Raw genomic sequence first — 23027 nt, 5'->3', positions numbered from 1 at the left:
CCATACCTCGTCCTCTGGCCCGTGTCCTTGTCCTCTGGCTCGCGTCCTCCTTACCTCGTTCTTTTAGCCCGTGTCTTCCAGACCTGGCCCACGTCCTCCATACCTCTTCCTTTTGGCCCGAGTCCTCCGTACCTCGTCCTCTGGCCCGCGTCCTCGTACTCTGACCCGCGTCCTTGTCCTCTGGCCCGCGTCCTCCATACCTGGTCCTTTGTGGCACGAGTCCTCCATACCTGGTCATTTTTGGCCCACGTCCTCCATACCTGGTCCTTTTTGGCCCGCGTCCTCCATACCTGGTCCTTTTTGGCCCTAGTCCTCCATATCTGGTCATTTTTGGCCCGCGTCCTCCATAGCTGTTTTTTTTTGGCCCGCGTCCTCCATACCTGGTCCTTTTTGGCCCGCGTCCTCCATACCTGGTCCTTTTTGGCCCGAGTCCTCCATACCTCGTCCTTTTTGGCCCACGTCCTCCATACCTCGTCCTTTTTGGCCCGCGTCCTCCATACCTTGTCCTTTTTGGCCCGCGTCCTCCATACCTGGTCCTTTTTGGCCCGCGTCCTCCTTACCTGGTCCTTTTCGACCCGCGTCCTCCATACCTGGTCATTTTTGGCCCGCGTCCTCCATAGCTGTTTTTTTTTGGCCCGCGTCCTCTATACCTGGTCCTTTTTGGCCCGCGTCCTCCATACCTGGTCCTTTTTGGCCCGAGTCCTCCATACCTCGTCCTTTTTGGCCCATGTCCTCCATACCTCGTCCTTTTTGGCCCGCGTCCTCCATACCTCGTCCTTTTTGGCCCGCGTCCTCCATACCTGGTCCTTTTTGGCCCGCGTCCTCCTTACCTGGTCCTTTTCGGCCCGCGTCCTCCATACCTGGTCCTTTTTGGACCGTATCCTCCATACCAAGTCCCCTGTCCCGCGTCCTTCATCCCTCGTCCTTTTGGCCCGCGTCCTCCATTCCTCGTCCTCTGGCCCGCGTCCTCCATACCTGGTCATTTTGGCCCGCGTCCTCCATACCTGTTACTTTTTGGCCCTCGTCCTTTTCTGGCCCGCGTCCTTTCTAGCCCGCGTCCTTCATACCTCGTCCTTTGTGGCCCTCGTACTCGTCCTCTTGCCCACGTCCTCGTACCTTGGCCCGCGTCCTCCATACCTCGTCGCTTTTGTCCCGCGTCCTCCATACCTAGTCCTCTGGCCCGCATCCTCCTTACCTCGTTGTTTTGGCCCGCGTCCTCCATACCTGGTCCTTTTTGGCCCGTGTCCTCCATACCTAGTCCCCTGTCCCGCGTCCTTCATACCTCGTCCTTTTGGCCCGCGTCCTCCATTCCTCGTCCTCTGGCCCGCGTCTTCCATACCTCGTCCTTTTTGGCCCGCGTCCTCCATACCAGATCCTTTTTGGCCCGCGTCCTTTTCTGGCCCGAGTCCTTTTCTGGCCCGAGTCCTTCATACCTCGTCCTTTGTGGCCCTCGACCTCATCCTCTGGCCCGCATCCTGGTACTTTGGCCCACGTTCTCCATACCTGGTCCTTTGGCCCGTGTCCTCCATACCAGGTCCTTTTAGCCCACGTCCCCCATACCTGGTCCTTTTGGCCCGCGTCCTCCATATCTGGTCCTCTGGCCCGCGTCCTCGTCCTCTGGCCCGCGTCCTCCTTACCTCGTTCTTTTGGCCCACGTCCTCCATACCTGGTCCCCTGGCCCGCGTCCTCCATACCTGGTCCCCTAGCCCGCGTCCTTTTGGCCCGCGTCCTCCATACCTCGTTCTCTGGCCCGCAACCTCGTCCTCTGGCCCGCGTCTTCCTTACCTCGTTATTTGGCCCGCGTCCTCCATACCTGGTCCCCTGTCCCGCGTCCTCCATAACTCGTCCTTTTTGCCTGCGTCCTCCATACCTCGTCCTTTGGCCCGCATCCTCGTCCTCTGGCCCGCGTCCTCCATACCTGGTCCTTTTTGGCCCGCGTCCTTTTCTGGCCCGCGTCCTTCATACCTCGTCCTTTTGGCCCACGTCCTCCTTCCCTTTTGGCCCGCGTCTTCTCTGTTTGTACAATGGGTAAAATAAGTATTTGATACACTGCCGATTTTGCATGTTTTCCTACCTACAAAGAATAGAGGTCTGTAATTTTTTATTGTTACAACACTTCAACTGTGAGCGACAGAATAGTTAAGGAAATAAATGGAAATCACGTTGTATGATGTTAAAGTAATTGATCATCTATCAACCATCAAGAATTCTGGCTCACAGCCCTGTTAGATTTTTCTTTAGAAGCCCTCCTACTCAGCCCTTAGTTTCTGTATTAATTGTTTCTGTTTATACTCGTTACTTGTATAAAAGACACCTGTCCACATACTCCATTATTAACACTCCAGCTTCTGCACCATGGTCCAAAATTGGGACAAAATTGTAGACCTGCATAAGGCTGGGATTGGCTACAGGGCAATAGGCAAGCAGCTTCGTGAGAAGGCAACAACTGTTGGCACAGTTATCAGAGAATGGAAGAAGCAAAATGGCTGGCAATCTTCCTTGGTCTGGGGCTCCATGCAAGATCTCGCCTCGTGGGGTAAGGATAATTCTGAGAAAGGTCAGGAATTGGCCCAGAACTATACGGGAGGACCTGGTCAATTACCTTAAGAGAGCTGGGACTACAGTCTCAAACATTACCATTTGTAACACTACACTGTCATGGATTAAAATCCTGCAGAGCACGCAAGGTCCACCTGCTCATGCCAGGACATGTCCAAGTCCGTTTGAAGTTCACGAATGTCCAACTGGATGATCCAGAGAAGGTCATGTGGTTAGAGGAGTCCGAAATAGATCTTTTTGGTATCCACAGCCATATTTGGAGGAAGAAGAATGTTGAGTACAACCCCCAAGAACACAGTCCCACCCGTGAAGCATGGTGGGGGAAGCATACTTTGGGAGTGCTTTTCTGCAAAGGGGACAGGATGACTGCACCGTATTAAAGGGAGAATGGATGTGGAGTAATGTATCGCGAGATTTTGGCCAATAACCTCCTTCTGTCAGTAAGAGCATTGAAGATGGGTCGTAGCTGGGTCTTCCAGCTTGACAATGATCTGAAACACACAGTCAGGGCAACTAAGGTTAAGAAGCATTTCAAAGTCCTGGAGTGGCCTAGCCAGTCTCCAGATCTTAACCCAATAGAAAATCTTTGGAGAGAGCTGAAACTCAATGTTGCCCAACAACTGCCCCGAAACCTGAAAGATCTGGAGATCTGTATGGATTAGTGGGCTAAAATCCCTGCTGCAGTGTCTTCAAACCTGGTCAAGACCTTCAGGAAACGTTTGACCTCTGTAATTGTAAACAAAGGTTTCTGTACCAAATATTTAAGTTTTAAGTTGTATCAAATACTTAATTTGCATTTTTATTACATGAAATATATAAAAATCATACGATATGATTGTTTGCTTTTTTTTTTTCTGAGATTCTGTGTCTGAGGTGTATCTACGATAACAATTACAGACCCCTCCATTCTTTGTAGGTGGTAAAACTTGAAAAATCGGCAGTGTTTCAAATACTTATTTTCCCCACTGTGTGTGTTTTTGTTTTATCAAACTCTGAATTTTTTTCGTTATGCAGTGTACTTTATTTGATAACGGAAATTGTCATTCAAAACTGCAATAAACCATCATATAGCTATGTTACTGGAAAAATAATTAATAAAATTGTGGATCTTTAAAGGCAAGGAGGGAAAAATTTCTGCACCTTCAAGGTGTTAGCGAAATTCTTTCTGAAAGTATGTGTAATTTAATGAACTTCTGAATGTTTTTGGAGTTGTTCATTTTTACAGGCAAGAGTTGTTCAAACTGCATCACAAAGTTTTATCATCTATTAAGCCATTTTTCTTACATTTTACCGTAAATAAGGTTTTTGTTTTTCATTCTGTAGGTATATGGATCAGGATCACAGACTAGGGCGTTTCAATATGTCAGGTTAGTGTGTAATAGTGTGTGTGTGTGTGTATATATATATAATCTGAGAGAGAGAGAGAATACATACATCTCTATTATACAAAATTTCATTTCTGCCACCATAGTTGGGTCATTTCACTTAGTAAAGAATTAGCAAAATTCTGCTGACAGGTTTTACAGGCATTGTCATGTTGGCGCTGTTACAGATTAAAATGATACTTGCAGTGAAGAATTAAATTTTGTGGTTCTTGATTTTAAATATCGCGCCGGCGCATTCAATATAGTGGTCTTCAAAAATGAAACCAACAAAATGCCGTCCACTGTGTACCGAGGACCAATGCGGGAGCGTGCACAAGAGGCAGTCATCACCACTGCACATAGGAGCGCAGCGCACACAGGATTGCTCCCAACATATTTGGTATTACTAGTATTAAAATAAATTCAACCCCACGGTGCCACCAATGTATCAAAATAAAATATAAATATAAATTTTCTGTCTCCCTACCTAGTGGGATAGAGCATATATATACATAGTGATACAGAACTTATCAGACTGTAAACAGCATGGTAAAGGCAGTTGGTGAGGATATATAGCTAGGCATCTATTTATTAAATAGCAAATCTTTCTAGAGGTTGATGATGATGAAAAGCTTGATAGGCGATACATTGGTTGATATATCGTTAGATATTCACTAGGTTGATCTATCCATCCAATAAATGTATGGCTAGAAAATGTATTGATCAATATACAGTGGGTACGGAAAGTATTCAGACCCCTTTAAATTTTTCACTCTTTCATTGCAGCCATTTGGTAAATTCTAAAGTTCTTTTTCTTTTCTCATTAAGGTACATGCTGCACCCCATCTTGACTGAAAAAATCCAGAAATATAGAGATTTTTTAAAGAAAAACTGAAATATCAACTGGTCATAAGTATTCAGACCCTTTGCTCAGACACTCATATTTAAGTCACATGCTGTCCATTTCCTATTTCCTTGTGATCCTCCTTGGGATGGTTCTACTCCTTCATTGGAGTCCAGCTGTGTTTAATTAATAGGACTTGATTTGGAAAGGCACACACCTGTCTGTCAGACCAAATGAGAATCATGAGCTCAAAGGAACTGCCCAAGGAGCTCAGAGACAGAATTGTCGCAAGACACAGATCTGGCCAAGGTTACAAAAGAATTTCTACATTACACAAGGTTCCTAAGAGCACAGTGGCTTCCATAATCCTTAAATGGAACAAGTTTGGGACCACCAAAAGTCTTCCTAGACCTGGCCGTCCAGCCAAACTGAGCAATCGTGGGAGAAGAGCCTTGATGAGAGAGGTAAAGAAGAACCCCAAGATCACTGTGGCGGACCTCCAGAGATGCAGTAGGGAGATGGGAGAAAGTTCCAAAAAGTCAACTATCACTGCAGCCCTCCACCAGTTGGGCCTTTATGGCAGAGTGTACCGACCGAAGCCTCTCCTCAATGCACCAGAGGAAGATAGTTTGCTATCGAAACGCGTTGTGGAAAGGGCTCATTAAATTTTATTTTTTAGCCCCAATCTGTCATCTCCAGTGTTAATCATTTTAGCGCTCCATAGACCGCTTTTTATTCAATCCACTATATCGCCTTAATGCAAGACATATGAAAACCTGCATAGAATTTGCTCAAAAACACACTCCCAGACTATGAGAAATAAGATTCTCTGGTCTGATGAGACTAAGATAGAACTTTTTGGTGATAATTCTAAGCGGTATGTGTGGAGAAAACCAGACACTGCTCATCCTCTGCCCAATAGTGAAACCTGGTGGTGGCAGCATCATGCTATGGGGGTGTTTTTCAGCTGCAGGGACAGGACAACTGGTTGCAATTGAAGGAAACCTGAATGCGGCCAAGTACAGAGATATCCTGGATGAAAACCTCTTCCAGAGGGCTCTGGACCTCAGACTTGGGGAAAGGTTCACCTTCCAACAAGACAATGACCCTAAGCACACAGCTAAAATAACAAAGGAGTGGCTTCAGAACAACTCTGTGACCATTCTTGACTGGCCCAGCCAGAGCCCTGAACTAAACCCAATTGAGCATCTCTGGAGAGACCGGAAAATGGCTGTTCACCAATTTTCACCATCCAACCTGACGGAACTGGGAAGGATCTGCAAGGAAGAATGGCAGAGGATCCCCAAATCCAGGTGTGAAAAACTTGGGTGCTGCTACTCAATACTGAGCAAAGGGTCTGAATACTTATGATCATGTGATATTTCAGTTTTTCTTTTTTAATTTGCAAAAATTTCTACATTTTGTTTTTTTCAGCCAAGATGGGGTGCAGAGTGTACTTTAATGAGAAAAAAATGAACTTTTTAGAATTTACCAAATGTCTGCAATGAAACAGAGTCAAAAATTTTAAAGGGGTCTGAATACTTTACATACCCACTGTATCTACCAATGAATGTATCGCCTATCGACATCTTCACTAACTGCCTTTACCATGTTATTTACAGTCTGGTTCGTTCTAGATCCCCCCTCTTTAGCACATATGCGATTTGCACTTAGTCGCATGCTGACTAGCTGCTCTCCCCATTTCTCTCAAAGCTCAGTGAAAAACAGACTAGTTGTTGCATGACCGTAAGTATGAAAATCACATGAGTGAAGTGGCCATGAGATGACTGATGAAACCTGCCAGCGAGCAGAGCTGAATCCTGACGGTATATTAAATGCTATTTGGATTGGACTGGCATGCCACAGGGCTTCAGTTTATAATTAAAGGACTCGTCCGGTTTGTGATGAAAGTCTGCAGTCACTCTGTGACTTCAGGCTTCTGAAATATCACAGCGCATGCACTGCACACTTTTTTAAAATTCTCCCTTGCCGGTGGCAAGAGTGGACGGTCATGTAAGTGCAAGTATGTGATTTGTATACTTCTGGCCATATTCCGACTAGACGTGTCTGGCCTCGCTCAATTCATTTTCATCGAGTAAGGCCACACGTCTAGTCGGCATGTGACTGCATGTATGCAAATCGCTGGCATGAGAGAATCCTGACAGTGTGCAGTGCGCGTTGTGAGAATTCTGAAGTCTGCCGTCACATAGAATGACTGCAGACTCATTACAAACTTGGACAACCCCTTTAATGTTCCTAACATAAATAAAAATATGAGAATTAGTCAGTATTACAAAAAAACATTTATATCCAGGTACCGGAAAGATGATGTTGTCTCTGGGAGTCGTTCTCTTTATTTTCTTCATCTTGTCCAGACTCCACACGATGCCCTTAAAAATAGCAGTGTCATTATAATGCTCCTGAATAAAAAATATCGGCTCTAAGCTGAGCCCCTGAATAAATAATTGCCCCTTACTATATTCCCTGCACAAAATATATCTTTATACTGCCTCCGCACACATCCCCATACTGAGTCTGCATCCATGCCCCCTCAAATTTCTCCTGTTTCCCCCTCCCCATATTGTGTCCGCACCCATCCCTCGTTCCCCAAACTGTGTCCTTTAATCCTATTACATCTTCCCCCATCCAAACTTTTGGGGGTCGGAGCAGATGTAAAAGGATTTAAGGACCCAGTTTAGGGGTGGGGGCAGATGTAATATTTGGGCTGCAAACTGTCTTTAAATCCTGTTTCACTGCCCCCGTACAATTGAACACAGGGAGCCGGCGCTGCACCTTCAGTGAGCTGGCTGTCAGCTTGACAGCTGGCTCAGAGAAGAACAGACTCCCAATTCGGGGGAGAGTGGCAAAAATGCAACCGCCGAAGGAGACTCCTCGAACCGCCGCATTAGGAAGCCAGTCTGCGCCCCACTGCAGGCTGCAAAGCGCCATTGCCATTTTGTTTTGTTTATTTTTTTTAAAGACCACTATACTGACTGCGCAGGTGCGATATTTAAATTAGGAGGCAGGTGACCTGCCATTTAAGGACAGAATGTTTTATGCGCATGAAATTACCCTTGGGGAAGTAGTAAAACTGCTGTCATGTAGTCGTCCATATTCATGCGCTCTGTAGATGCTCTCACCACCATCACTGATTGGCAGCTTTCTGCCTATGCACACTGGTGTGGGCGGGATTATGTAGAGCTCTGCATTCTGAGAATCTGTAGATCTGCAGCAGATAAAACAGGGATTCTATCAAAATGACGTCATGCTGCATTCAGATGCAAAAACCTGGTGACAGATTCCATGTAAAGGAGGTTTTCAACGAATGAATGAGAAAATTGCTGGAAAGATATTTAGTAAAGTGGGAAATTAATGTGCCAAGTCATCTATAGATAATACATGCTGTTCAGTTTCACTCCGCGTGGCATTCCTTGGGAGTTGTGGCAGAGCGTAATGTTCAATCACTGCTGCCTTATAAATGATGTATCTATGGGTCCATTCATACTGGATGGCGTGAAGTGTGGGTATAAATATAGGTTTTATTGCCCTCTAGTGACCAATCTATGTATTTATATACAATATCTTAGTAACTACAATTTGTCCATATTGTAATCGCGTAACAAAGCCTGAAGTCTCTTTTTTTTCCCCCAGAATTAATAGTCTTGCATTTAATAAGTACATACTGTCCCCTTTTGTAAAAGTTTATAAACTGCAGCAGTAAGAATTAGGTACTTGGTTCCATCTTATCCTGTGAATAGATAACTTGCTAAGTGATCCGGCTCTCCTCTTTTGGGGTTCGACCGCTGGGAATACTACTACTCCAGTTATTGTTTTGGGACTCCTGGAGATGGCAGTGCTATAGACACTGTATAGGGCAGTGGTCCTCAACCTTTCTTATCTGGAGAGCCACATCCAGATGCACCTTGGGGTAGTGACATCTGCTCCTGCTCTCCCCCAAAGTAGCGTCACCCAAATCCCCAATTACTATTATAATGGCAGCCAAACTTTCCCATAGAAATTAAACGGAGGCCGTATGCTTGCATCCAGTGGTTGTCACCTTACCCCGATTCAGTATGCTCGCATCAAGCACTCCCACCACACTATCACATCCAGCTGAAAGAATCTCCTGTGACTGGCAGGATGTTCCTACCTCCAGATAAATTAAATATATTAATCTCTAAAACCACAAGGCTGGTATATGTGCCTACAGATTTGCGCTACGGTGCAGGGCTAGTCACAGGTCTGGAGACCTGCTCTTTATAGCTTTTTACTGGACCTGGTGCTAATGCATCAAGCTGGCAGACAACCACGATCCACACATCATGGGCCTGCGAGTCACAGGTTGGGGATCTCTGGTATAGGGAATTCTGTAGCTCTCTGGATCGGTGGGGAAAAAATTGATCCTCTAAATAGGTTGACCAGGCTTTTAAGAAAAAAAAAATTTGTTCCATTTTACCACATTTTTGCGTATTACTTGTTGCAGATTTGAGCAAAGAAACTTGACAATATATCATAGTACTGTGCTAGTGAGTGGGGTGTTATACATTCTGTAAAAAGCCCCATTTCTGTCTGAGAGTTCTTGTAAGGGCAGAGACAAACTGCCATATAACTGGTGCGATGATCACATCACAGTGCCCGGCTGGCCTGGCGCCTCTCCTGACCTGAGCATGACAGCCTGATGGATTTCTGTGCAGTTGTCAAGCTCAGGTCAGGAGAGCAGACAACCAGTACAAGGTTTATGATGCAATCCTCGCACGAGTTATATGGCCGACTGTCTCTGCCCTTACTTTTTGGATGAAAAAAAAAATAATAATTTATGACCTTTTAAAAAACTTTACTGCATTGTATTACTGTAGGGAGGGTCCCTTTTTTCCATGATGTCACCAGATTTCAGGAGACTAGTACATTCCGCTCTGATGACCTAAAATGGACCCCAGAGCTGTCTGTGCACCCAGAGTAAAACCTAAAGGGGTTGGGCACTACTGTACATGTTCCTCTCATGTGAGTGAACTGCCATAGATGAAACTTTACTAAATACCTGGATTCTCAAATCCTTCTGTAGCCTGAGCTGCTCTACTGCTCACATGCTGCCTGGCTGAGAATCCTCTGACTTGTGATGTCACCTCTGACTCTCCCTGTCATCTTGTCTTTGGATTCTGGTGACATCACAATGGTGTGACTTCCATGCTCACTCACTGATCGTGTGTGTGTGTAGATAATATTTCCATATAGTGCCCTTTGAATAAGTATAAGTATGCCCCGTGAACTTTCCACATTTCTTCATATTACACACAAGCTTAAATGTGTTTAGTATATCACGTAAAATACAAAGTTTCAAGTATTTGTGACGTATAAAGGGAATGATGCATGGTTTTCTAATTATTTCATTCAAGTTTCACATTCTTACCTGATAAAGCACTACTCCAGCATTTTTTTTCATTTAATCTCTGGAGTGGTGCTTAACCCCTTCACGACATTTGCAGTATATACTCTTCATGGAAGGGAAAGACTTCCCGACCAATGGAGTATAGATTCGTCAAGGCGATCGCGCGCACACAGGAGCGGTGTGTGTGTGTGTGTGTGTGTGTGTGTGTGTGTGTGTATATGTGTGTGTGTGTGTGTGTGTGTGTGTGTGTGTGTGTATATGTGTGTGTGTGTGTGTGTGTGTGTGTGTGTGTGTATGTATGTGTGTGTGTGTGTGTGTGTATGTGTGTGTGTGTGTGTGTGTCTGTGTGTGTCTGTGTGTGTGTGTGTATATGTGTGTGTGGTGTGTGTGGTGTGTGTGTCTGTGTGTGTCTGTGTGTGTCTGTGTGTGTCTGTGTGTGTGTGTGTGTGTGTGTGTGTGGTGTGTGTGTGGTGTGTGCGCGATCGCCACCGGGTGTTCAGCAAACATCATAGTTGACGCCCGACTCACTGCCAGAAATGGTGCCCTCACCACTCCCGGCAGTTTAACCCCCTAAATGCTTCAATTGATCGCAGCATTTAAAAGGTAGGGAGGGAGCTCCCTCTCCCCTACGATCGGTGCCCCCGCGATGTCATTATAAGAGCTCGATCTTTGCCATGGTGACCTGAGGTTGTCATGACTACATCTGGATCACCAAGTTACGGCAATCCCCTTAGAGTTTAAGGGGTGCACAGAGCATGGTGTAAGGGGCTTGTGTCAGTGCAGCACTAACAGTTGTAAAGCATTGTAGTGCTGGTAAATTTGATTGCTTTATACCAGCGATCAGACTACTGAAGGTGAACGTCCCATATAGGGACTAAGTAAATAAAAGTGTAATTACAATATATATTAACCATAAAGAAGTATTTGTTTAAAAAATCAACAATAAAAGTACACCCATTTGGTATTGTCGCGTCCGGAATGACCTGACCTATAAAACTGTCAAACTAATTAACCCGTTCAGTGAACAGCTTTAAAAAATTAATACAAAAGGAGGCAAAAAACAATACTTTTTCATCGTACCACCAAACAAAAAGTGGACTAAAACGCGATCAGAAATATGAATGTAAATAAAAAATTGTATCACTGAAAACATCATCTTGCACCCCCCCCCCAAAAAAACAAGCCACCATACAGCTCCATCAATGCCAAAATAATTTATAACTCTCAGAATACAGTGATCGCTGTAATCGCACCAACCTGAAGAATAGTCGTCTAATCACTTATACCGCTCAAGGAACAGCGTAAAAAATAAATCTAAATCTTCACCAGCTGTTGATTTGTTCATTCTGTCACCCAAAGATCGCAGTAAGGCTCAGCGCACATTTATCCTGTGCTCTACGCTGAGCGCTTACACCGGGGTTTCCATGTAAATCTTTGAAATACGTGACTCAGACGGAAACCTAGAGGGAAGATTACATATAGTGAGACAGATGGAGACACTGTGGACGCCGTCTGGCCTATGATCCGGTGGTGTCCGTCTTTTTAGGCTTGCATGAAAGCACAGTCGACCACAGGTTTGTACACTTCTGAAAAGGACACTGCTGAACAGAGGCTAGACTGAGTTCAGAGTAACTCTTATGCCTCATTATAGTGAGTGGACCAGTCAGCTGTGTCATCTGCATTACTTCATTCGAAATATGGGGGGCTTCCATGTTACTGGCAGTACAAAGGCTCTGGAAAAGTACTATGGCTCCTCGCCACCCCCCCCCCAAAAACAGAAACTCAGCGAATCTGAACTCCCAAATACAGATGATCCCCCTTCTGAGCCCCACAGTGTGCTTGAGCCACATTTAACGTCCACATGTTTGGCATTTCTGTAGCGATGAGAGCCCATTTAATTTACGGGTACGTGTCTCCAGTAGAACGTGCCGGGCACTTCATTAGTAGATTTGCAAGTTTCACTCCAACATCCACTGCTGCTTGTTAATGTAAAACACCAATGGAGTCAAAATCGTTACTACACCTGCAGATAAATTCCCAGAGGGGTATAATTTCCAAAATGGGGTCACTTGAGGGGGTATTCTGCTCGTCTAGCACGTAGGGGCTCTGTATCTGGAGTCTGCAAACTATTCTAGGAAAATCTGTGCTCCAGGAGGCAAATAGCGTTCCTTACCTCCCGAATCTCACCGTACACTATGCAGTACTGTACAGCCACATATGGGATATTTTTACATTCAGCAGAAACTGTGACAAATTTTGGTGCCATTTTTACCCTTTTCCCTGTATAAAAATGTAAAATCTGGGGCAAAAGCAAAATATTTGTGGTAAACAAATGTAATTAATTTTTTTTCATCACTGCCCAATGGTGTAAAATTCTGACACACTTGTGGTGTCAATATGATCACCGCACCCCTAGATTAATTCATTGAGAGGTGTAATTTTGTAATATGGGGTCACTTGTGGGGGTTCTGCTGTTCTGGCACCTCAGTGGCTCTCCCAGTGGGTCATGGCACCTTCAAATCATAACAGTGAAATCTGCCCAAAAAACAAAGATCCATTTTTTCCCTTTAGCCCTTAGACAAATTAAAAATTTGGAACTAAAACAGCATTTTAGTGGCAAAAAAAGCGATTAATCTTCACCGCCCATTGGTATAAAATTCTTTGTGGCACATGTGGTGTCAACATCCTCACTGCACCCCTAGATGAATTCATTGAGGGATCTAGTTTTATAAAATGACGTTACTTATGGGAGGTTTCTGCTGTTCTGGCACCTCAGGGGCTCTGCCAATGTGACATGGCACCCTCAAACCATTCCAGCAAAATTTTAACTCCAGTATGGCGCTTCTTCCCTCCTGAGCATTGCACTGTGCCTCAAAAGTCATTTTCAACCACATATGGGGAATCTGTGTACTCAGGAGAAATTGCACAACAAATTTTGGTGCCATTTTCTCCTGATATCCTTGTGAAAATGAGAAAATATGGGGCTACAAGACTTTTGTGGGAAAAAAGTATGTGTGTATTTAATTTCCAAAAAAAAAACAGTGAAGAAGCCGGAGGGTGAATACATGACCGGAGGACTTGCGTTTAAAGCTCCACTACAGCGGTGAATAAAAACAAAAAATGCTGACACGTTCAGTATTTGGTCAGTATTTTATATCCGTATTTGTAAGCCAAAATCAGGAGTGGAACAATCAGAGGAAAAGTATAATAGAAACACGTCACCACTTCTGCATTTATCACACACTCCTGGTTTTGGCTTACAAACACTGAGGTAAAATATGAATTAAATACTGAACGTGACCTTTTTAAAGAGGTTTTTGTCACCTACCCACAGTTTACTGGGGGTCTAACTGTTTGATCCCGGCATTGATCATCAGAACGGGGCACTTTTACCCTCCCTAGAATGGAGTACACATGTGACTGCTGTAGCGCCCCGAGGGTACGGTTGCTACAGGGGTATTGCACCTCAACCAGAGGTGTGATATTCCACTTCCAGGTAAGGATGGAGTGTGGACCAGGGCTCAGTTAGCTGCATATACACATACACACTCCCCATTTCCGGGGGACAGCTCGACGGTGCTCCCATTTTATTGCAGGCACAACTGACCATGTCCCTGGCTGGAGTGGGGAGAGAACCCAGTGGTGTAGGAGCAGAAGGGGACGGTTTCTGGAGCATAGGAAGGAGCTCATTGGGTGCAAGTCACCTGAGCTCAGACACAGAGAAGTAGATAAAAGGTGGGAGCCATCTTAAGTGAGGAGTAGAAGTTGAGTAGTGGAGTGGAGAAAGAGAGAGGTAGTTCAGCCAGAGAGAGCTGGCAGGGAGCTGTGGCTCAGCTTGAGCTCAGCTCCACGAGGCAGGCCTAGAGAGAAGGCCGGGGCCAGAGAGGTGAAGGAGAAGGAAGGAAGGAGAAGAGACAGAGGAGTGGAAGGGCTCCAGAAACAAGAAGGCAGAAAGGACCCTAGGAGAGCAGAACGGACAGCAACCGGAGCACTAAGGGTCAGGCTGTGGAAGGGTACCGGATTCCCAAGTTGGTGGAGGTAAATCATTCCTCAGCCAAGAACCGGAGGTCGTGATCATTTATTGGTGCGACCCCCCGCCAAACCTGCTAGGAAGGCACCATATAGGATAGCGGGAAGTGTAGGCCAACGCTTACCCAACACGGTCCGCAGTAGCTGGACAGAAGTTTGGTCACTGGTGGGGCACGAGAGGCCAGAGAAAGGACAGAAGGGGGTCCTGTGCCATACTCCTGAATTGCCTGGGGGTTGACCGAGCCCCTCACCTGGTGGACGCAGCACGGCTTGGGCAGTCATTGCTGACAGAAGTGACTTGGATATCAACTGTGAGTAAAAGACCCTGGACTGCACCATTGGACTCTGTGTGATTTATGCTGCGCCTGCACCATCACCCCCAGCATCCACCTACATTGCCCTGAGGCTACACTTTTCCCGTGGGGAGTTATCCTATCCCTGTGCTGCACACCAACACCAGCCTCAGCGGTCTGCCTTGCAGCCAGGGCCGGCGTCAGCACCCGGCGTACCCGGGCAAGTACCCTGGACCATCAGGGGGGCCCACTCGTTATCGGGGCCCGGGCCGCTTCCCCGGCATCTGTGCAGGGCCGCCGGTGCTGTTCAAGCCCTGCTCTGCTTCATGCAGCAGCAGCAGTGTGCGGTCAGTGTGCTGCTGCTCCACCAATCAGGCCCAGTGCTGTCACTTTCAAGACATGGCCGCGCGCTGTGCACAGTGTGGCTGTGTCTGGTAGTAATGACACGCAGGGGCGACACTGCGCCTTTAATTGTGCTTGTGTGTCGCAACTGCCGAGTCATTACTAACAGACACAGCCGCAAAGCGCATGTAACAGAGCAGGACTTGAACAGCACCGGCGGTCCTGCACAGATGCCAGGGAAGCGGCCCGGGCCCTGACGGAAAGTGGGCCCCCCTGATGGTCCAGGGCCAGATGACATGCCTGAGGCCCTGCACTGCCACATGACTGAGGAGCTGGACGGGACACAGGCCAGGGGGTAGGTGAGCGAGCTTCCCCAATCCCCATATAAAAAATATTTCTTATGTGTGCGTGCATGTATGATGTGAATGTCTGTGTATGATAGTGTGTATGACTGTGTATATATATTTATGTCTGTTTTATATGTGTTTTTAAGAATGTGTTCAAATATGTATGTGTATGTATCTGTGCGTGTCTGCGTATTGTGTGTACATCTGTGTACCATGTTCACGTGTGTATGTGTGTGCATGCCTGCGTACCATGTGCATGCGCATGTCTGTGCACTGTGTGTGCGTGTCTGCGTATTGTGTGCGTGTCTGCGTATTGTGTGGGTGTCTGAGTATTGTGTGGGTGTCTGAGTATTGTGTGGGTGTCTGAGTATTGTGTGGGTGTCTGCGTATTGTGTGGGTGTGTGTGCGCGTGTCTGCGTATTGTGTGTGTGTGTCTGCGTATATTGTGTCTGCGTATTGTGTGTGTGTGTCTGCGTATTGTGTGTCTGCATGTCTGCGTATTGTGTGTCTGCATGTCTGCGTATTGTGTGTGTGCGTGTCTGCGTATTGTGTGTGCGTGTCTGCGTAGTGTGTGTGCGTGTCTGCGTAGTGTGTGTGCGTGTCTGCGTAGTGTGTGTGCGCGTGTCTGCTTATTGTGTGTGTGTGTGCGTGTCTGCGTAGTGTGTGTGCGTGTCTGCATATTGTGTGTGTGCGTGCGTACTGTGTGTGTGCGTGTCTGCGTAGTGTGTGTGCGTGTCTGCGTATTGTGTGTGTGTGTGCGTACTGTGTGTGTGCGTGTCTGCGTATTGTGTGTGTGCGTGTCTGCGTACTGTGTGCTTGCATGTCTTCGTACTGTGTGTGCATGTCTGCGTACTGTGTGTACGTGCATGTCTGCGTACTGTGTGTACGTGCATGTCTGCGTACTGTGTGTGTGTGCACGTCTGCATATGTGAAGGATGAGGTGGCAGGCTGGGCCCTGTGATGAATACCTATATTTCTCCGCTGTATCTGTGCATCATGAATCGTGGTATGTGCTAAAGGGGCCCACTGAGACTCTTTCGCCCGGGGCCCACAAAAACCTGGAGCCGACCTGCTTGCAGCGGCGGTTATCCCTGACCGCAATCCACGGGTGGCGTAGTCAGACATTCAAAACATCTATAAATAGACTGCCACAGCATTGGTCTGACCACCCTGAGCCACAGGACCGGGTTGCCACTACTACCCCCATCAGCACCGTACACTAGAAGGCCCGGTTCCGGGTACCCCACGGCCCAGGGGGCGAGTCACTGCCACTCCATTCATTCCCTAGAGGACTGTACTCTGCTTTCTCTGGCTGACTGGTGGGGAATGCATAAAGTGGCAGTTGAGCATGCCCACTAGTGCTGCATTCTAAGGCAAGGGTCACATGACAGTTTTTATCTCATCCGAGAAAATCTGTTCAATTATGCTATTCACACTCTGATCGCCCGCTGATCAAACTCTGATCAGAGTGTGATCCAATTTTCTCAGAGGTGAAGAAAAAAAGTTTCTCCACCTCTTCCATTCAGTTGGTCTGTGAAAATCTGACCGCACTCTGATGGCATCTGAGTGCTGTCTGATGCTTTTCACAGACACATACTCGTCCGAGTTATATGGACTCCTATGAAGCTCTGTCTCCTTGAGAGACCATGATATTCACTAATTTCTGCAATATCACAGTATTTTGGTAATTAGTGAATTTCATGGTCTGCTATGGAGACTGAGCTACCACAGTATTGTAGTATATAATATAAGCAATCAAACGATCGTAGGTTCACGTTCCCTGAAATGATTAAAAAAAATAAAGTTCGTCGGGTTTGTTTTTTGTTTTTGTACACCTCATGAATCTGAGCCTGGCTTTACAATTGCGATTAGATGACTGTGTGTGACTGGTCAAACACCTCCACCAGTCAACCTTTCCCAGCACCGCACCAGGTAATTGTCAGATCTTCTGCCCGGACATCTTTTTAGCCTTCTGATCGACTTGCATTGCAAGGTATTGATGCACCCCCGGGGCCGTGGGATACTCGGCAGCCGGGCCTCCGGTAGCTGGGGGATATCACGGTGGCTGGCCCGGTCCGTGACCCAGGGCGGTCAGTAAAAGGTGGAATATATAGGGGATTTGGAAAGTTCGTGGCGCCACCTGTGGATTGCGGCTAGAGGGAGCCGCCCCTGCGGAGCAGTCCTCTGAGGCAGATGGTAGGGCAGCTTGTGATGGAATGGCGCCCCACAGGTGGAGCGGGCCTCAGGGCAGCGTGGGGTGTAATGGAAGTTGGTGCAAGGGAGAGACGGCAGGACGGTCCCGGAGGAAAGACAGACACTCACACGGGGGTAAGCTTAAGTACCTTTACTGGTGATGCTGCAGGCACGGTCCAGGGTACTCCAGGTGAAGCGCACACTTTTGGACTCTCCCCAGTGAGCGGGTATAGGGCCTCCTGATCCGTTGCTTTACTCTCTAAGCTTCCGACCTGCCTGGAGCTAGGCCTAGCTTGGTTACTGTCTCTCTCTGCACCTGCTGACCTGGTGGTAGGGCCTTCGCTTTGGAGATCACTCTCCCTGGACGCTGGGGCCTCCGTGACTCCTAGCCCTGGTACTGTAGTCAGCATTTGGTGATCCTGGGACCTGTAGTCCTCCAGGGGTTCCGGTGGTTCCTAGTGAGTATAAATGTCGCTGTAGGCGCGGACGCGGTGTCCGGTATATATATTGGGGTGAGCCTGGTATGCTCCTGTGCCCCCTCACTACTTCTTCCTTCTCCTCTCGCCTTAGGCTGACCCAACGCCCTCACTAGGCTTTCACACGTGCTGTAAGCCTTGGCTCGCCTAAGCATAGCAGCCAGCGTGCTCCTGTCTGAGCGTCAGCACGCTCTCTGCTCAACTCTGAGCTGTGTTCCTCTCTGTCTCTGAATACTCACTGCACACTAACTGAGCTGCCTGGCTCCACCCTCCCTTTATATATCCCTAAGGGGCTCCCTCTGCTGGTCTGAGGTGGTAGGGTGGAGGTGTGTGAATGTGTGGGGTCCTCTTGTGGAGAAGTCCATCCATGCACCCTTCTGGGTTCTGTGGCACCAATGCGTAGCAGTGCGCCACAGTATGCAGCGTCTTTCTGGTGGAAAATGCCAGAAGAATGTACATATTACTACTTCTAATTGCTAGCGGTTTTTGAAAGATTGAGCATTTTTAAGAACCTCAAAAGCCTTAACCGGTTCGCGACTGCCCACTGTAGATAAACGTCGGCGCTTGCTGGGCTCTGTGCAGCGCCGACGTTTAAAAACGGTGGGTGGCCTCGCAGCGCTCAGGACCCCCAGGGTCCTGCAAGCACTGCGATTCCGGTGCAGAGCGTTAGCTCTGACAGGGGACATCATCGGGACCTGATTGGATCAGGTCCCAGTGATGTTAACTCTTTGCTATGTTCTATATGCCGCGATCTATAGTGATCGCGGCATATAGAAGATAGACAGAGGAGAGGGGGTCGTCTTACTTACCTCTCCGACGACCCCTGATACCTTCCAGGACCTGGCGTTGCTATGGCAGCTGGAGGTCACATGACCGCCTCCAGATCTGCCATATATGGTGTCCTGCCTGGCTCAGCCTGCAGCTGAAGCCTGGCAGGAGACTCTGACTGTGAAACAGTCAGCGAAGATCTCATGTAATGTAATACATGTCTATTACATTACATGAGATCAGTGATCAGAAAAATAAAAATTAATGTCCCATACAGGGACTAAGTAAAAATGTAAAAAAAAAGTAAAAAAAATGTTTTTAAACTGTTAAAAAAAATCACAAAATAAATAAAAATAAATAAATAAAATATTAAACCAATAAATCCGTATATTTATGCAAAACCAAAAAAAGTACACATATTTGGTATCGCCGCATCCGAAACAACCCGATCTATAAAACTGTCACACTAATTAACTCCTTCTGTGCCCACCGTAACAAAAATAAATAAAAAACGAAGCAAAAAAATATGCTTTTCATCATATCGCCAAACAAAAAGTGGAAAAAAATGGGATCAAAAAGCAAAATGGAAATAAAAATGGTACCGCTGAAAACGTCATCTTGTTCCACAAAAAAAAAGCCACCATACAGCTCCATCAGCCGAAAAATAAAAAAGTTATAGCGCTCAGAATAAAAGAATGCAAAAAAAATATTTTTTCTATAAAATTGTTTTATTGTGTAAAAGCGCCAAAACATAAAAAAAATACAGTAAGTGTAGTATCGCTGTAAACGTACTGACCCGAAGAATAATGCTGCCTGATCACTTTTACCACACGCAGAACGACATAAAAAAAAAACCACAAAAAACAATTCCTGAATTGTTGGTTTTTGTTAATTTTACCTCTCAAAAAACGGAATAGAAAGCGATCAAAAAATGTCACGTACCCAAAAATGGTACCAATAAAAATGTCAACTCGTCCCGCAAAAAACAAGCTGTCACATGACTCTGTCGGCCGAAATATGGAAAAATTATAGCTCTGAAAATATGGCGATGCAAAACTAGATTTTGCAAAAAAAAGCGTCTCTTAGTGTGTGACAGCTGTGAGTCATAAAAACCCGATATAAATCTGGTATCTCTGTAATCGCACCGACCCGAAGAATAAAGTAATCTAATCAGTTATATCACATGAGGAACGGCGTAAAAAATAATTCTTCACCTGCTACTGATTTGTTTATTATGTCTCCCAAAGATCGCAGTAAGGCTCTGCTCACATTTATCCTGCGCTCTGCGCTGAGCGCTTACACCAGAGTTTCCGTGTAAATCTCTGAAATATGTGATTCAGCCGGAACCCATGACGTAAGAATCCCTGTAGTGAGGCAGATATAGGCCACTGTGGATGCCGTCTGGCCTGTGATCCCACGGTGTCATTTGTTTTAGGCGTGCATAAAAGTGCGGTTGGCCACAGTTTTGTGCACTTCTGAAAAAAAGGACACCGCTAAACAGAGGCCAGACGGAGTCCAGAGTAACTCTGCTGCCTCATTACAGTGAATGGATCCCGCAGGGGTTTCATCTGAATTACATCACTTGGAAATTTAGATGGAAACCCCGATGTAAGTGCTCAGCCTAGAGCGCCGGATAAATGTTACGTAAAATGTTCCCAATAAAAGCTTCAACTCAGTCCTCAAAAAAAGCTCGTCCCCACTCAGGTCTGTCATCTGTTAAAAATATAAGGGACTTCCAAGTTACTGGTAGCAGAAAGTCTCTGGAAAAGCGAAATGGCCCTTGCCCCCCAAAAGAAATTCAGAAAATTTTGTGCTCCCAAATCCAAATGCCTATTCTACAATAATTTGTTCTCCAATTGTCAAATAGCGCTCCGTCCCCCCCAGATTTCGCCGTATGGCTGAGCGGTACGATACAGCCACATATGGGGTATTGCCACTTTTAGAAGAAATTGTGTGACACATTTCGGTACCATTTTTACCCATTGCGCTGTGTGAAAATGTAAAATCTGAGGGTAAAACATTTTTTTGTGGTAAAAATATAATTATGCTTTTTTCACTGCCCAATGGTATAAATTAAAAAATACTCACTACTTCCCTAGATGAATTCCTTGAGAGGTGTAGTTTACAAAATGGGGTCACTTGTGGGGGTTTCTGCTGTTTCGGCATGTCAGCGACTCTTCAAATGTGACATGGTGTCTGCAACCTATCCCAGCCAACATAGCGCTCCTTTCTCTTCCGAACCCTGCCGTACACCAAAGCAGTGGTTTCCCCCCACATATGGGGTATCGGCGTACTCAGGAGAAATTGCACAACAAATTTAATGGTGCAATTTATCCTGTTACCCTTATGATAATGCAAAATTAGGGAATGAAAAACATTTTTTGTGGGAAAAATGTGAAAATTTTATTTTTACAGCTCATTATTATAAACTTCTGTGAAGCATCTTGGGGTTCGAGGTGCTCACCACACATCTAGATAAGTTCCCTAAGGGGTCTAGTTTCCAAAATGGTGTCACTTGTGGGGGGTTTCCACTGTTTAGGCACATCAGGGGCTCCCCAAATGCGACATGGCGTCCGCTAATTATTCAAACAAATTTTACATTCAAAAAGTCAAATGGCGCTCCTTCCCTTTCAAACCCTGCCGTGCGCCCAAACAGTGGTTTGCCTCCACATATAGGGTATCGGCGTGTTCAGGAGAAACTGCACAACTAATTTCATGGTGCAATTTATCCTATTACCCTTATGATAATGCAAAATTAAGGGATGAAAAACGTTTTTGTGGGAAAAATGTGAAAATTTTATTTTTACAGCTCATTATTATAAACTTCTGTGAAGCACCTGGGGGTGCAAAGTGCTCACCACACATCTAGATAAGTTCCCTAAGGGGTCTAGTTTCCAAAATGGTGTCACTTGTGCGGGGTTTCCACTGTTTAGGAACATCAGGGGCTCTCCAAACGCAACATGGCGTCTGCTAATTATTCAGACAAATTTTACATTCAAAAAGTCTAAATGGCGCTCCTTCCCTTCCGATCCCTGCAGTGCGCCCAAACAGTGGTTTTCCCTCACATATGGGGTATCAGCGCGCTCAAGAGAAATTGCACAAAAAATTTGGGGTCCATTTTTTCCTGTTACCCCTGTGAAAATGGGTCTAAAATAACATTTTTGTGAAAAAAGTTAAATGTTAATTTTTTTCTTCCACATTCCAAAAATTCTTGTGAAGCACCTGAAGGGTTAATAAAGTTCTTGAATGTGGTTTTGAGCACCTTGAGGGGTGCAGTTTTTAGAATGGTGTCACTTTTTGGTATTTTCTGTCATAAAGACCCCTCAAAGTGACTTCAAATATGATGTGGTCCCTAAAAAAATGTTTTTGTAAATTTTGCTGGAAAAATGAGAAATCGCTGGTCAACTTTTAACCCTTATAGCTCCCTAACAAAAAAAAATGTTGGTTCCAAAATTGTGCTGATGTAAAGTAGACATGTGGGAAATGTTATTTATTAACTATTTTGTGTGATATATCTCTCTGATTTATGGACATGAAAATTCAAAGTTTGAAAATTGCAAAATTTTCAAAATTTTCGCCAAATTTCCGATTTTTTCACAAATAAACGCAAGTGATATCGAAGAAATTTTACCACTATCATGAAGTACAATATGTCACGAAAAAACAATCTCAGAATCAGGGGGATCCGTTGAAACGTTTCAGAGTAATTACCTCATAAAGTGACAGTGGTCAGAATTGAAAAAATTGGCCCGGTCACGAAGGCAAAAACAGGCTCTGGTGCGAAGTGGTTAACATATAGAAATGAAATAAAAATTCTATTCTTTTGAGCATTTTTGAGAAACTAATGTAATGCCAAACTATCCTCTTTTCTAGTAATTGTAATCAAATTAATGGAGTAACACATGGAGATAAATATAATTGTTTGGCTGTGTGCCCACGATGCGTTTTTGGTGCGTATTTTGGTGCGTATTTGCAGCGCGTAAACGCTCCAGAAATGCATTGCATACCTTATCCCATGACTTCCTATGACATTCTGCAAGTTCTGTGCACATGGTACGTATTTTTTCTGTGCAGATTTTACTCGCAGAAAAAATATGGACATGACCAATTCTTGTGCGTTTCTGCATGCAGATTTTCCTATACAATGCATTGGAAAAACGCATGTCAAATACGCATCAAATGCGCGTCAAAAATGCATGTAAAAAACGCATGCGTTTTTCTGCCAAGGAGATGCAGAAATAGTCAGGAAAATTTCTGCTTCATTTCTGCATCGTGGGCACTAAGCCTTTAACCCCTTCACACCCCTCCCCTCCCCAGCCTGTTTTCACCTTCATGACCAGGCCAGTTTTTACAATTCTGACCAGTGGCACTTTATGTGGTAATAACTCTAAAACGCTTCAACGGGTCTCAGTTATTGTGAGATTGT

At 45.6% G+C, this 23027-nt stretch overlaps 1 pseudogene; it reads left to right on the top strand.

Annotated features, from left to right (window-relative positions):
• The window catches only part of LOC141203872 (UDP-glucuronic acid decarboxylase 1-like), a 97739-nt pseudogene that overhangs the window by 60815 nt on the left and 13897 nt on the right, over positions 1-23027 (top strand).

Source organism: Phyllobates terribilis, unplaced genomic scaffold (assembly GCF_046119375.1).
Source record: "Phyllobates terribilis strain yellow unplaced genomic scaffold, ASM4611937v1 Scaffold_125__1_contigs__length_5108534, whole genome shotgun sequence".
Lineage (NCBI taxonomy): Eukaryota > Metazoa > Chordata > Amphibia > Anura > Dendrobatidae > Phyllobates > Phyllobates terribilis.
Note: the sequence above shows the minus strand (reverse complement) of the source record. Positions and strands in the feature narration are given on the sequence as shown.